This window comes from Sorex araneus, chromosome 1 (genome assembly GCF_027595985.1).
Source record: "Sorex araneus isolate mSorAra2 chromosome 1, mSorAra2.pri, whole genome shotgun sequence".
Classification (NCBI taxonomy): domain Eukaryota; kingdom Metazoa; phylum Chordata; class Mammalia; order Eulipotyphla; family Soricidae; genus Sorex; species Sorex araneus.
This window is the reverse complement of record NC_073302.1, coordinates 328,690,606-328,703,928: the sequence shown is the minus strand read 5'-3', so window position 1 is coordinate 328,703,928 and position 13,323 is coordinate 328,690,606. Positions and strand designations below refer to the sequence as shown.

The 13,323-nt window shown below is 42.5% G+C and overlaps 1 protein-coding gene across 8 annotated transcripts in view; it reads left to right on the top strand.

Moving 5' to 3' along the window:
* TRMT9B (tRNA methyltransferase 9B (putative)) overlaps positions 1–13,323 on the top strand; it is a 72,306-nt gene that overhangs the window by 17,162 nt on the left and 41,821 nt on the right. Inside the window, exon 1 of one of the 8 annotated variants that reach the window (XM_055132120.1) lies at positions 5,586–5,604. The exons of the other annotated variants lie outside the window; for them this stretch is intronic. The gene's annotated coding sequence lies outside the window, so the exon portion shown is untranslated. Of the gene's footprint in view, positions 1–5,585; positions 5,605–13,323 lie in introns of those variants that run through there. 8 annotated transcript variants of the gene reach the window in all.

The following is a 13,323-nucleotide window of genomic DNA, read 5'->3' as shown; positions in this document are numbered from 1 at the left end:
CTCCAGTCCCTGACAACAGCAGAGAGGTGAAATCCAGTGATAGAGTTTCAAGGTTAAGTTCAACGGTTTGATTTTGTTTTGCGGCCACACTCAGCAGAGCTCTGTATTTATAGGCCATCTTCTCACAGACTATAGATTTTACTCAATTTTTGGTATGTGACTTTGGATAAGAAAAAGGAGAGAGATCAGAGTGATAGTACAGCAGGTAGAGAGTTTGCCTTGCATGTGGCCGACCCGGGTTTGATCCCTGGAATCTCATATGGTCCTCCAAGCAACACCAGGAGTAATTCCTGAGTGCAGAGCTAAGAGGAACCCCTGAGCATCGCTGGATGTGACCCAAAAAGAAAAAAAAAAAAGGAGAGGAAAATTACACTTGGTGTAAAAGCTTCATGGTGATAGCACAGAATTTTGCTCAGAGTTTCCAACTCCTTTCCCTCTTGACAGATTCTTGTTGAGTATATTCCAGAATGTTTACATCTAAAAGCTTCCAGTGAAGGGAGGAACAAGAGAGCACACCAGGCTGGAATGGATGGTGGCCAGCTGGAAGTAATGAGGCCTTCCCTGGTACCCACTGTCCACTGGTAGCCTGAGCACAGATTACAGTCAGGGCTAAAGTGTCAATTTTTTCTCATCAAAGGGACCTGGGGGCACTTTGTTTTCTTAAAAAGAAATCTCTTTTTGAAGCACAGCCAGTACTGTTCTGGGGTCACTCCTGACTCTGACAGGGACCTCTCCTGTTGTCAGAATCCTATGGGTTACTGGGGTACAATCGGGACATGTGCGTGCAATGCAAACACCATCCCAATGTATGAGCCTACTGCCCTTGGATGGTGGGGGACGGAGGCCCATTTTTAACATGCTTGGGGCTGAAAAGCATTTGGTGGAGCATTTTGATTTTCATATGTTTTAACACATTCAATGGATTCCGGGGGGGTCCAGGAAGACGCAGAGCTTTTAGAGAACACAGAGTAGAGGTGGGGGGATGCATCAGGGTGGGTTTACTCCTCCTGCCTCTGCACTCAGACATCACTTCATGCAGTGCTCAGGAACCTTTTGGGATGCTGGTAATGAAACCTGAGTCAAACCTTGTAAGACAATCAGCTCACCCACTTTACTGTACCTTCGGTCCCTTTGTAAAGGGAATTTTGGATTTATTATTATTTTTTAATTACAATTTTGGAACCACAGCCATGGCACACCGTGCTCAGGGCTTACTCTTGGATCTGAGCTCAGGCATTGTTCCTGGAAGTGCTGGTGGAAAACTTTTGGGCTTTTGGAAATTGAACCCGACTTAGCTGTTTGAATGAAAAGTACCCTATTGGGGCTGGAGCGATAGCACAGCGGGTAGCGCGTTTCCCTTGCACATGGCGGACCCATGTTCAATTCTCAGCATCCATTGTGGTCTTCTGAGCACAGGCAGGAGTTCAGAGTCAGCAGTAACCCCTGTGTATTGCCAGGTATGACCCAAAAAGCAAAAAAAAAAAAAAAAAAAAAAAAAGGAAAGAAAGAAAAGTACCCTAACAACTGTCCTATTTCTGCTAAACTTCTATGATTTTATTTTACCCCAGAAAAAAAAAATTCTGTTTCACCTGCCAAGTTTTTGAGTTTTTGAGCACCCCACTATCAAACTGTCCCAGGCCAGGTGCGCCCCATGTTGTTCTGGTGAGTACTTGCAGAAAGGGGGTTTCCAGGGACCCGCTACCATAGGTTTTAAATGTCTCACCCTAGGAGTCTGTGTAGTGGTACAGCCAGGAGGATATTTGTCTTGCTCTTGGCTGACTGGTTTGGATCCCTGCCAGCCCATAATGCCCTCTGAGCCATCATCTCCATCTGTGTCCTTTAAATAAAAAAAAAAAAAGTAAACAAATAAAGGGCTGGAGTGATAGTATAGCAGGTACGGCATTTGTTTTCCATTTGGCAGAACTGGGTTTGTTCCTGCACCCCATAGGGCACAGAAATCAGAACACTGCATCAAATTTTATAGATAGCTCTGAGCACATGTGGCCCAATCATACACACTCATACCCTCCCCACACACCGCAAAAAAAAAAAAAAATTCTCACTCACTCCAGGATTTCAGAATTTATCTTGGCATCTGAGAATTCTTTGAACTTTTTTTTTGGTAGGTTGGAGTTATCATGACTGGTTTGCTGGTTTGCTGTTGTTGTGTTGTTGTTGGTTTTGCCCTTTTTGATACAAACTTGAGATGGTCAGGGACACTGCCCCTCTGTCCATGTGTCTCTGGATGCAGGGGTGTCATGTCATATCCCCACCGGTAAAGCAGTTCCTCAGCCCTCAGAGCTCCTCTCCCTATATCTGTCTCACTACTCGGGGAACAGATGGGATGGGATTTGGGGCCACACCTGACAGTGCTTGTAGTAGAAATTGACTTGCATATCATCAGCTCTCTTGGGAGAATAATTTGCATGTTACAGAGTAGATGGTGTATTAGAAAGGAGTGGCATGACAAGACACCAGTACTGGGTGGATAACTATGCTGGAGGCTGAGGTTGCAGCTGATCTGAGGACCCTTTTCCTGGCTGCTATCATTGCTCTCACACTGCCTTTCCTCTCTGCCTCTGGAGAGAGTTCTCTCGAGCTTCTTCTAGCAATGCACACAGTCCTGGGTCCAGGGCTTTCTCCTTCTATCTCATCTAACAGGAATTACCTCTTTAGAGGCTCTTTCTTTAGATACCATTACACTGGGAGTTAGAACTTTGACATGGGACTTTCAGGAAACACAAACATTCATCCAGGCAGATGGCGTGCTGATCCTATAAGCCTTGGGCAGTCGTTATAAAAATTATTACTCTCTTGCCTTAAGAACTTCAGTTTCAGTCTTTTGTCTTTGTTGTTGCTGCTGATCTTGTTGTTTGGGGGCCACACTTGGTGGTGGTCATGGCTTATTCCTCTCTCTCAGCTCAAGGATCATTCCTGAGGTTCAGGGAACCATATGGGGCGGTAGGGATTAAACCCAGGCCAGTCATGTGCAAGACAGGAGCCCTCTTTACACTGTACTCTCTCTCTAGCCCCTCTTACTTGCTTTTATTTATGTTTTGGTGTTTAAGGGTCACTATGGTGTTGAAGGATCACTCCTAGCTCTGTGCTCACAGAGTCACTCCTGGCAGTGCCTGTAGGACCATGTGCTGGGGATCAAACTTGGGCCTTCTACATGCATAGCATGTGCTCCAGTGTGCTTGGCTATCTCTCCAGACATACTTTTAAATTTTTAAGTTAGAACTAGAGCTTTGCAGTATGTGTGTGTGTGTGTGTGTGTGTGTGTGTGTGTGTGTGTGTAAACTTAGGTTATACTTAGTGATGCCTAGAGCTTACTCCTGGCTCTGTGCTCAAGAATTACTCCTGGCTGTGCTTGGGGTACCATATGTGGTTCTGGGGATTGAATGAGGATTAGCTACATGCAAGATAAGCATCTTAGCCTCTATCATATTCCCTACCCTCAGTTTAACTTTTAAGTAGATTATAATGGAATTATTTGAGTAAATGACATGTATAGTTGTTTTTTGTTTTCTTTTTGGGCCACCCTGGAGGTATTTGGGGTTACTCCTTGCTCTGCACTCAGGGGTTACTCCTGACTTTGCACTCAGAAATTATTCCTGAAATGAGTCAGAAAGAGAGGGACAGACACAGAAGGACTGCACTCATTTGTGGAGTATAGAATAAAATAACAAGAGGCTGACACCCAAGGACGGTAGATTCAAGGGCCAGGAGGATTACCCCATAGTTGGAAGCAGCAGAGAGGAGAATGCAGATGGAATAGAGAAGGGATCACTAAGAAAATGATGGCTGGAGGAATCAGTCGGAATGGGAGATGTGTGCTGAAAGTAGATAATGGACCAAACATGATGATCTCTAAGTGTCTGTGTTGCAAGCCATGATGTCCAGAAGTAGAGAGAGAGTATGGGAATATTGTCTGCCATGGAGGCAGGGGGAGTTGGGAAACAGGGGATATACTGGGGATATTGGTGGTGGGAATGTGTACTGGTGGAGGGATGGGTGTTTGAACATTGTGTGATTGTAACCCGACATGAAAGCTTGTAACTATCTCATGGTGATTCAATAAAATTTCTTTTTTTTTAAAAAAAAAAAAAAAGGAAATTACTCCTGGCAGTGCTTGGGGGAACCATATGTGATGCCAGGGATTAAAACTAGGTTGGCCACATGTAAATCAAGTGCTGTACTCACTGTGCTATTACTCCAGCCCCAGTGTTTGTAGTTTTTAATTAGAAATAATAGCCTATGTATCCTTCTAGACTTATCTTTGAAGATATAAGCACAGTGATCACATAGAGCACCAAAACTAAAAGAAAAAAATTAAAAACCTTCTAGAACAGTCTGGATTATTCTGGGTACAGACTTAATAACTCCCACTGCTAGGGGAAGCACAATTTACCACCGCAAAGAAAAAGCTTAAAATGTCAAACATATTCTTACAAAATACAATGCAAGCTGTCTGCGAATAGGGCCATTCTTTCAGCTGGTGTATTTCCGACTTCTCTGAAGCTTTCATAATTGTGGCACTTAGAACAGAAAGCCTCTTGCCTGAAGTAAACATTCCAACCTACCACTGCATTGGTTTCCATAGCTCTCAGCAGGTGTGGGCTGCTGCAGACTGGAGAGAACTCTCAGATCCTAACTGTTAGAAAGAAGCTCAGTGTCCGTGAAATAAATGTCTCACTGATGTCAGAACAGGAGATAGTTTCAGGGGTGGTGGGGCCAAGGGGTGTGACTCAAGTTAAAAAGCAACCAGAGGCCAGTCCCCAAGGACTTAGCCGGAGGCCACAACTGCTGCCCAACCTCTCTGGCATCCAGGTCATGTTTCAAAACCCAAGAAAGTTAAGTGCAGATGTCACCAAACGAGTTTCTCCAGAACCAACCCCTTTGGAGATCCAGAGGTGTGTTTTTCTTCACATGTTTTGGTCAGGATTCTAACGAATTTAGTGTTTGGTTGCTTTACAGCTGAATAAAGCAGGCTATTTTTTTTTTAAAGAGGGAATTGGGTTGGGCAGAAAACTGACTAAGAAGCTCTCCCAAAGGGCCCAGGCACAGGTTGTGCAGGCTGGAGCCTCAGATTCAATGTCCCAGCTGTGTGTGGTCTCCAAGCACCAAGCCAGGAGTCTCTGAACATTGCTGGGGTGTAGTCCAAAAAGAGGAAGGAAGGGATGGAAACTACCAGGGTTCAAGCAATAGAACAGTGGTTACAGTGTTTTCCTTGCACGCAGCTGACACAGGTTTGATCCCCTGTATCAGAGCCAGATCCCATGAGCATCACCAGGTGTGGCCCCAAAACAAACAAAAAAAACCCAGAAACTCGCTCCTGCCACTGAGTGTAGCTAAGGACACCGTCACCCCTGGAAGCCCTCCCTGAATCTTTGCTAGAATTCTTGACTGCGCTATCCCTGTGTTCTCTCCTTTTCTCCCCTCTCCCAATTTTCTTTTATGAAAACATGCAATTTACAGTTATGCATAGTTGGCTTTTTAAATATACAATGTTCTATTACTCATCCCACATGGCTCGTCTTCTACCACCTGTGTTCCCAGGTGCCCTCTGCCGCTCACCCCCACTCCAGCCTGCCATCTCAACAGGTACCATTTTAAGTTTGTCAATTAAAGTTTGGGTCTTAGGATTTTAGTGTTGTTGACTGTGTGGTCTGGATATTTAACATTATCATTCCTCAACACCTACCCACATCCCCACCTCTAATTAGTGTCCTTTCTCCCTATGCTTTGGGACCAAGAGTGATCTTGGCGCCCCTCCTCTCTAAACCATGGTGTTTCCTCATCCAGTTACTCTAAATACCACATATAAATTATATCATCTGTGTTTATCTTTCTTCTGGCTTACTTTGTTTAACGTGTTGTCTTCCAGTTCCATGCATGTTTCAGCAAATCGTATGATTTCATCATTCCTCTCTGCTGCACTGTGTATATATACAGTGTACATATACAGTGTATCTAAACACAATATTCCATTGTGGATATATACCGGTGGTATGTATACCATATATACCAGTATATACCATATATATTGTATATACCATATATGTGGTATACACATATGTAGATACATACATATACATATGGTATATATGTGTATATACCATATATACACTATATATAATATATATATCCTGGTTTGATTCCTCCATTCCTCTCGGAGAGCCTGGCAAGCTACCGAGAGTATCCCGGCCGCATAGCAGAGCCTGGAAAGCTACCCATGGTGTATTCGATATGCCAAAAACAGTAACAACAAGTCTCACAATGGAGATGTTACTGGTGCCTGATGAACAACGGGATGACAGTGCTATATATACCTTGTCTACATGACCCACTCATCAGTTGTTGGATATCTAGGTTGATTTCAAATCTAAGCTATTGTACTGAGTGCTGCAATGAATAATGATGTATATACATCCTTTTGAATTTTCTGTCCTGGGGGTAAATACTCAAAAGTGGAATTGCTGGGTCATGTAGCAGTGCAATTTTAAGTTTGCTGAGAACCCTCCATACTGTTGACTATAGGGATCTCTGTGTTCTCAATAAAGTATTATTTTATTTACCATTTATTTACAAAGACAAAATGTATGTGGTTTGTACTGGAAAGATTTTCATGTAAATAACAAAAAATATGTTGAAAAGTATGAACCACAGCTACTTATGTTAAAATATATGTTTTTTTGTTAAAATCTGGTATAATTTTGAGTTGAAGACCCATTTGATTAGCATTGAACTTCACTTCGCAGAGTTATATGAAAGATGGATGGCTTATGGTTGTATCCACCAGCCATGAGTAGGGACCCATGTGACAGAAACAAAAAGGGCTCCCTGACTCCTACACCACATGGTCAGAATTCCAATAGTCCCCCCTCACCCACCAGACTCTAATTGTTCCAGAGTCAGTCAGTGGTGTGAAAAGATATCTCATTGTTATTTTGATTTGCATCTCCCTGATGACTAACGATGTGGAGCATTTCTTTTTAATTAATTTATTCTTTTATTGAATAACTGTGTGGAAAGTTACAAAGCTTTCAGGTCTAAGTCTCAGTCATACAATGCTCGAACACCCATCCCTTCACCAGTGCACATATTCCACCACCAAGAATCACAGTATAACCCCCCCCCCCCCAATGTGGAGCATTTTTACATGTGCCTTTTGGCCATTTGTATTTCTTTTTTGAAGAAACTTCTGTTCATTTCTTCTCCCCATTTTTTTGATGGGGTTGGAGGTTTTTTTCTTATACAATTCTACTAGTGTCTTGTATATCCTGGATATTAATCCTTATCAGATGGGTATTGGGTAAATATTCTTTCCCATTCTGTGGGCTCTTTCTGTATTTTGGTCACTGTTTCTTTTGAAGTGCAGATGCTTCTTAGTTTGATGTAGTCCCATTTGTTTATGTTTGCTTCCACTTGCCTTGTCAGTGCTGTTTCATCCTTAAAGATGCTTTTAGATTCAATGTCATGGAGAGTTCTGCCTACATTTTCTTAGCCTTTAGATTCATGTCTTATATAGAGGTCTTTAATCCACTTTGATCATCTCACACCACAGAGACTGGTACACATTTAAAAGAACAAAAGCAACCAGTGCTGGTATGGATGTGGGGGAAAAGGGACCTTCTTTCACTGTTGGTGGGAATGCTGACTGGCCCAGCCTTTCTGGAAAACAATATGGACAGTCCTTCAAAAATTAGAAATTGAGCTTCCATATGACCCTGCAATACTACTTCTGGGAATATATCCCAAGAATGCAAAAAGCACAGTAGAAATGACATCTGTACCTATATGTTCATTGCAGCACTATTCACAATAGCCAAAATCTGGAAACAATCTGAGTACCCTAAAACAGATTACTGGTTAAAGAAACTTTGGTACATCTACACAATGGAATACTATGCAGCTGTTAGGAGAGATGAAGCCATGAAATTTGCTTATAAATGGATAGACATGGAGAGTATCATGCTAAGTGAAATGAGTTAGAAAAGAGGGACAGACATAGAAAGATTGCACTGTTTGTGGAGTATAGAATAACATCACATGAGGCTGACACCCAAGGCCAGGAGGAATGCCCCATAGCTGGAAGACTGCTTCATGAGCGGAGGAGAGAGGCAGTTGGAATAGAGAAGGGATCACTAAGAAAATGATGGCTGGAGGAACCAGTTGGGATGGGAGATGCGTGCCGAAAGTAGATAATGGACCAAACATGATGACCTCTCAGTGTCTGTGTTGCAAGCCATAATGCCCCAAAGTAAAGAGAGAATATGGGGAATATTGTCTGCCAGGGAGGCAGGGGGAGGGTGGGAAAGGGGGGATATACAGGGGATATTGGTGGTGGGGAATGTGCACTGGATGGGTGTTTGATCATTGTGTGATTGTAACCCAAACATGGAAGCTTGTAATAACTATCTCACAGAGGTTCAATAAAATTTAAAATTTTAAAAAAAAGTCTTTAAAGGTGTGGGGAGGGGGAAGAGCCACTCAGAACAATGCATCACCAAGGGCAGAAGGTCCCATGTCCCCAAATTTAAAAAGCAAATTAGAGTTCACAATACTTTAAATATCTTATGTGTCCATTTCCATTCTTACATTGTGTAGTTGTAGTCCTAGAACATTTTAGGATCAATAAATGTTCATTGTCAATGAAAACACCAGTGATTAATACCCCTGCAGTATAGGATAGGAAGTCTATGTAATAAGACTCCAGGTAGCATGAAAATAAACTTCATACAACTCATCAAAAAATGAACTGAGAAACAGAAATGTTTTATGCATTTTATCTTCAAACACTGATTATTAAAGTAAAACATTCCCATGTTTATTTTCTCTTGGAAATGATCATCTAAAGAGATATGTACAATACCCTGAAGTCTTTGATTGACTATTTTAAGTTCAAGTGCATTGATCCAAAAGTACAAATCAAAAATCATCCGAAGGGGAGCAGAGCAATAGTCCAGTAGGCAGGCACATGGCCTTTCCTATAGCTGAAACCCAGGTTTGGTCCTTGTCTTCCTGTATGGTCCCGTGAGCACTTCCAGGAGTAATTCCTGAGTTCAGAGCTGGGAGTCATAGTCATTCCCCACTGTGGCCCCAAAACAAAATAAACAAAAAAGATTGTCTTCAACTCTTCTGTTCATTTGCTACAACCAAAGTCTCTTCTCATTCAAGTAGGGAAGTAGAGCCTTGGTATATTCTTTTTTCCTTGTTAAGTATAGAAGCTATAACCAGTGATCATTACTATGCCCAAAGAGGAGTAAATACATTTTTAGAACGTTGTATTTATATTAAATTTTGTCACAGTGAAAGTAATAATTGAAGCTAAGCTGTGAACAAACTTTGAATTTGTTTTGCAGCATTGTTACAAATCAATGTTTTGCCATTGTTTATTGTTTGTTTTGTTTTGGGGCCACACCTGAAAGTGCTCAGAGCTTACTTCTGGCTCTGTGCTCAGGGTCTGGTATATGTGTATGTGTTGGGGGGGTGCCAGAGATCAAAGGTCAGCCTCATGCAAAACAAGTGCTTTACCTGCTATTCTCCAGCCCAAATTTTTGCCATTATTATAAAACAGAGGCTGAAGGGTTTGTAACCCATCTCTGTAGCATTGTAGCACTGTCATCCCATTGTTCATCGATTTGGTCGAGCTGGCACTAGTAATGTCTCCATTGTGAGACTTGTTACTGTTTTTGGCATATCGAATACACCACAGATAGCTTGCCAGGCTCTGCCATGAGGGAGAGATACTCTCTGTATCTTGCTGGGCTCTCCGAGAGGGATGGAGTAATCGAACCTGGGTCTGCTGCGTGCAAGGCAAACAACCTATCTGCTGTGTTATCGCTCCAGCCCATCTCTAAAAAAGGAAAACAATATAGACTAATTTTTATTTTAAATGACACAGCCCTACTTCACATGCACACAAAATTCCTGTAAGGGACTATAAATGTTTGCAGAAACATGATACTTTTCTGGGATGTGGGGAGAGCCTGGAAGCTGGGGGAGAGACTGGCATATTCATATGCCAAATACAGTAAAAATGATGGGTTTCATTCCCCATACCCTGAAGAGCCTCTAATGCGGCACCATTGGGAAGAACGAATAAAGAGAGGTTGCTAAAATCTCAGGGCTAGGATAAATGGAGATGTTACTGGGCCTGCTTGAGCAAATCTATGATCAACACAATGACAGTGATACAGTGACAGTGACCTGTTTGATGAGTTTAAGGTCAGATGGGAACAGTGTGTATAGACCTTCCTGATTTCCTTTCACCCATTTAGCTTTTTGATGGCGGTAAGAGGAACATTTTCCTTGCATAAGCGAACACTGATCCAGTGACGGACACATTAGCAGTTTTTACTGATTGGTCATCAAGAGCAATCAGAGGGGCTGGAGCGATAGCACAGCGGGTAGGGCGTTTGCCTTGCACGCGGCCAACCCGGGTTCTAATCCCAGCATCCCATATGGTCCCTTGAGCACCGCCAGGGGTAATTCCTGAGTGAAGAGCCAGGAGTAACCCCTGTGCATCGCCGGGTGTGACCCAGAAACAAAAACAAAACAAAACAAAAAGAGCAATCAGAGCTGCTGATTCATTACTGAAATTCCCTCATGCTCTCCCATCTGAGTTGCTATGGTAGGTAATCAAGTGCAGCAGGTTCTCCAAGACATTTCTGATGGACATGTTCACCCATGTTCAGTTGCCCCTCTGGGACAGACCAGTCATTGGCACGGTCAGAATAGGTAGACCAAGATACGCCATAACCATGCTGCCAGACCCCATGGCAGGCTGTTTCATTCAGGGCACCCTTGAGGGGGTGGGTGAGGTCCCTCCCTGCCTTAAGGGACCCAGCCCTAGCAGCCGAAAACCTCCAGAACTCCCGGCCACTCTCCACACACTCGGACAAGCCTCACCCATGAGTCAATCTATATTCCTGGACATCTCATACTTTACCAATATACCAAGAGTATTTATACAGAAATATATATGTATATATGTGTGTATATATATGTATATGTTCACATAAGGCTCAACCTTTAACAACATGTTACTAATCTCTTATAGAAGGGCTTAATCACTCCTGGGTGAAATACAACAATCTCCACCCACTTTTCTCTAAGAAACCTTTTTTGTCTCATTTTCACCGGATTATTCTTAATAATAAATACAAAATAAATTTTTTCAGTGCTGCTTGGGGAGAGAGTTTGGGGTTCAGGATGGAAATAGTGGTAGTGGGAAAGTGTAATGGTGGTGGGATTGGTGTTGGAATATTGAATGTAATAAATTAATGTGAAGAACTTTATGAAAATTAAACTGAATTTTTTTAAAAAGTGACTTCAGTACTACTGTAGACTATGATCCTGCAGCAAAAAAGATAAACCTTAAAAACAAAGTAAACCTCTCTATGTAGTCAGGATTGTTTGAAAAATGCTTATTATTATTCTTTTAAACCCACTTCACCTTATTGCTCCAGAGCTATTTCAGGAGCTAAGAACAAAACCAAACCCAAGAAAGGGCCATCATTCTCATAAGAGAAAATTAGAAGGGGTTTAGGTACCCTGTTCTAGGAACAAAGACAAAATTATGTAATTTTTAAAAATTTGCTTTGTTTGGGGGCCACACCCAACCATGCTCTGGACTGTGCCTTACTCAGTGTAGAGGATCATTCCTGACTCTGCACAGGGGACCCTATGGTGTTAGGGATGGAAATTGGGCCTCCTGCATGCAAAGCATTAGCCAGTATACTTCTTACTATAAAACACAGTACCAGGAAATGGCAAGGTGGCATGGTAGTACAAGGGTTAAGGCATCACTGGGTATTACACTGGAGGGGGCTAGAGCATCCACAGGCAGCCTGGGTAACTTGAGGGCCAAGAAACATGGCACATCACCAGCCCAGCTGGCTCAAAATCATCTGGAGAGGCCCTAGCTCCCCTCAGCACCACTCTCTTCAGCCCCACCAGCCCCCCAAAATTTACAAAACCAAACTGAATAGTTAACTCAAGAGTAATGTATAGTGTATAATGATGGGGACTGAGCCTCCTCCACCCAGATCCCCAGTTTTCCAGTAGCTTGGCAGTCACACCCACAAACTGCCCCCGGCGCCATGTAATCTCATCAACAACCAAGATCCAGAGACTATAAAAAAAAGCTCCCCAAAGAGAGTGATGTAGAATCTCGCACGACAGAGCCTGGCGAGCTACCCATGGTGTATTTGATTTGTCAAAAATAATAAGAATAATGGGCCTCATTCCCCTGACTCTGAACGTGACAGAGACTAATGGAGATGTTACAGGTGCCTGCTCAAGCAAATGTATGAGCAACGGGACGACAGTGATAATGAAAATATGGAGAAATCTTACTATGCAGCTGTTAGGAGAGATGAAGTACTGAAATTTGCTTATAAATGAATAAGCATGGAAAGTATCATGCTAAGTGAAATGAGTCAGAAAGAGAGGGACAGACATAGAGGGATTGCACTCATTTGTGGAGTGTAGGGTAGCATCACATGAGGCTGACACCCAAGGAGAGTAGATACAAAGGCCAGGGGTATTGCCCCATAGCTAGAAGACTGCTTCATGAGCAGAGGGGAGCAGGCAGATGGAATAGAGAAGGGATCACTAAGAAAATGATGGCTAGAGGAACCAGTCGGGATGGGAGATGCATTCTGAAAGTAGATAATGGACCAAACATGATGACCTCTCAGTGTCTGTGTTGCAAACCATAATGCCCAAAAGTAGAGAGAGAATATGGGGAATATTGTCTGCCATAGAGGCAGGGGGAGGGTGGGAAAGGGGGGATATACCCGGGATATTGGTGGTGGAGAATGTGCACTGGTGGAGGGATGGGTGTTTGATCATTGTGAGATTGTAATCCAAATATGAAAGCTTGTAACTATCTCACGGTGATTCAATAAAATTAAAAAAAAAAGTATGGAGAAATCCTCACTGGCAAAAATTAGTAAATAATAAAACAAAAAGGGAGAGAGTAGAAAATGGAACTTGCTCTCCAAAAATTGCAGTAGGGTTTTACAAAACTTAAAAGGTTACTTCTAAAAAACATTTACTTCCCCCTGGATATATTTGCATGATATTGTAACTTTTGTGAGCCTATTTCATGATCATAATTGGTGCTTTTGTGTTTAAAAGAAACATGTTCTATGCATTTACACAGCAAAGGCAATCCATTGTCTTGTTCTGTGCTGGGCTGTGTTCAAGGAGTTGGGTATATCCCATCAGAAAGTATTTTATATTTTAGTGTTGCAAGCCATAATGCCCAAAAGTAGAGAGAGAATATGGGGAATATTGTCTAGTTTAATGGTA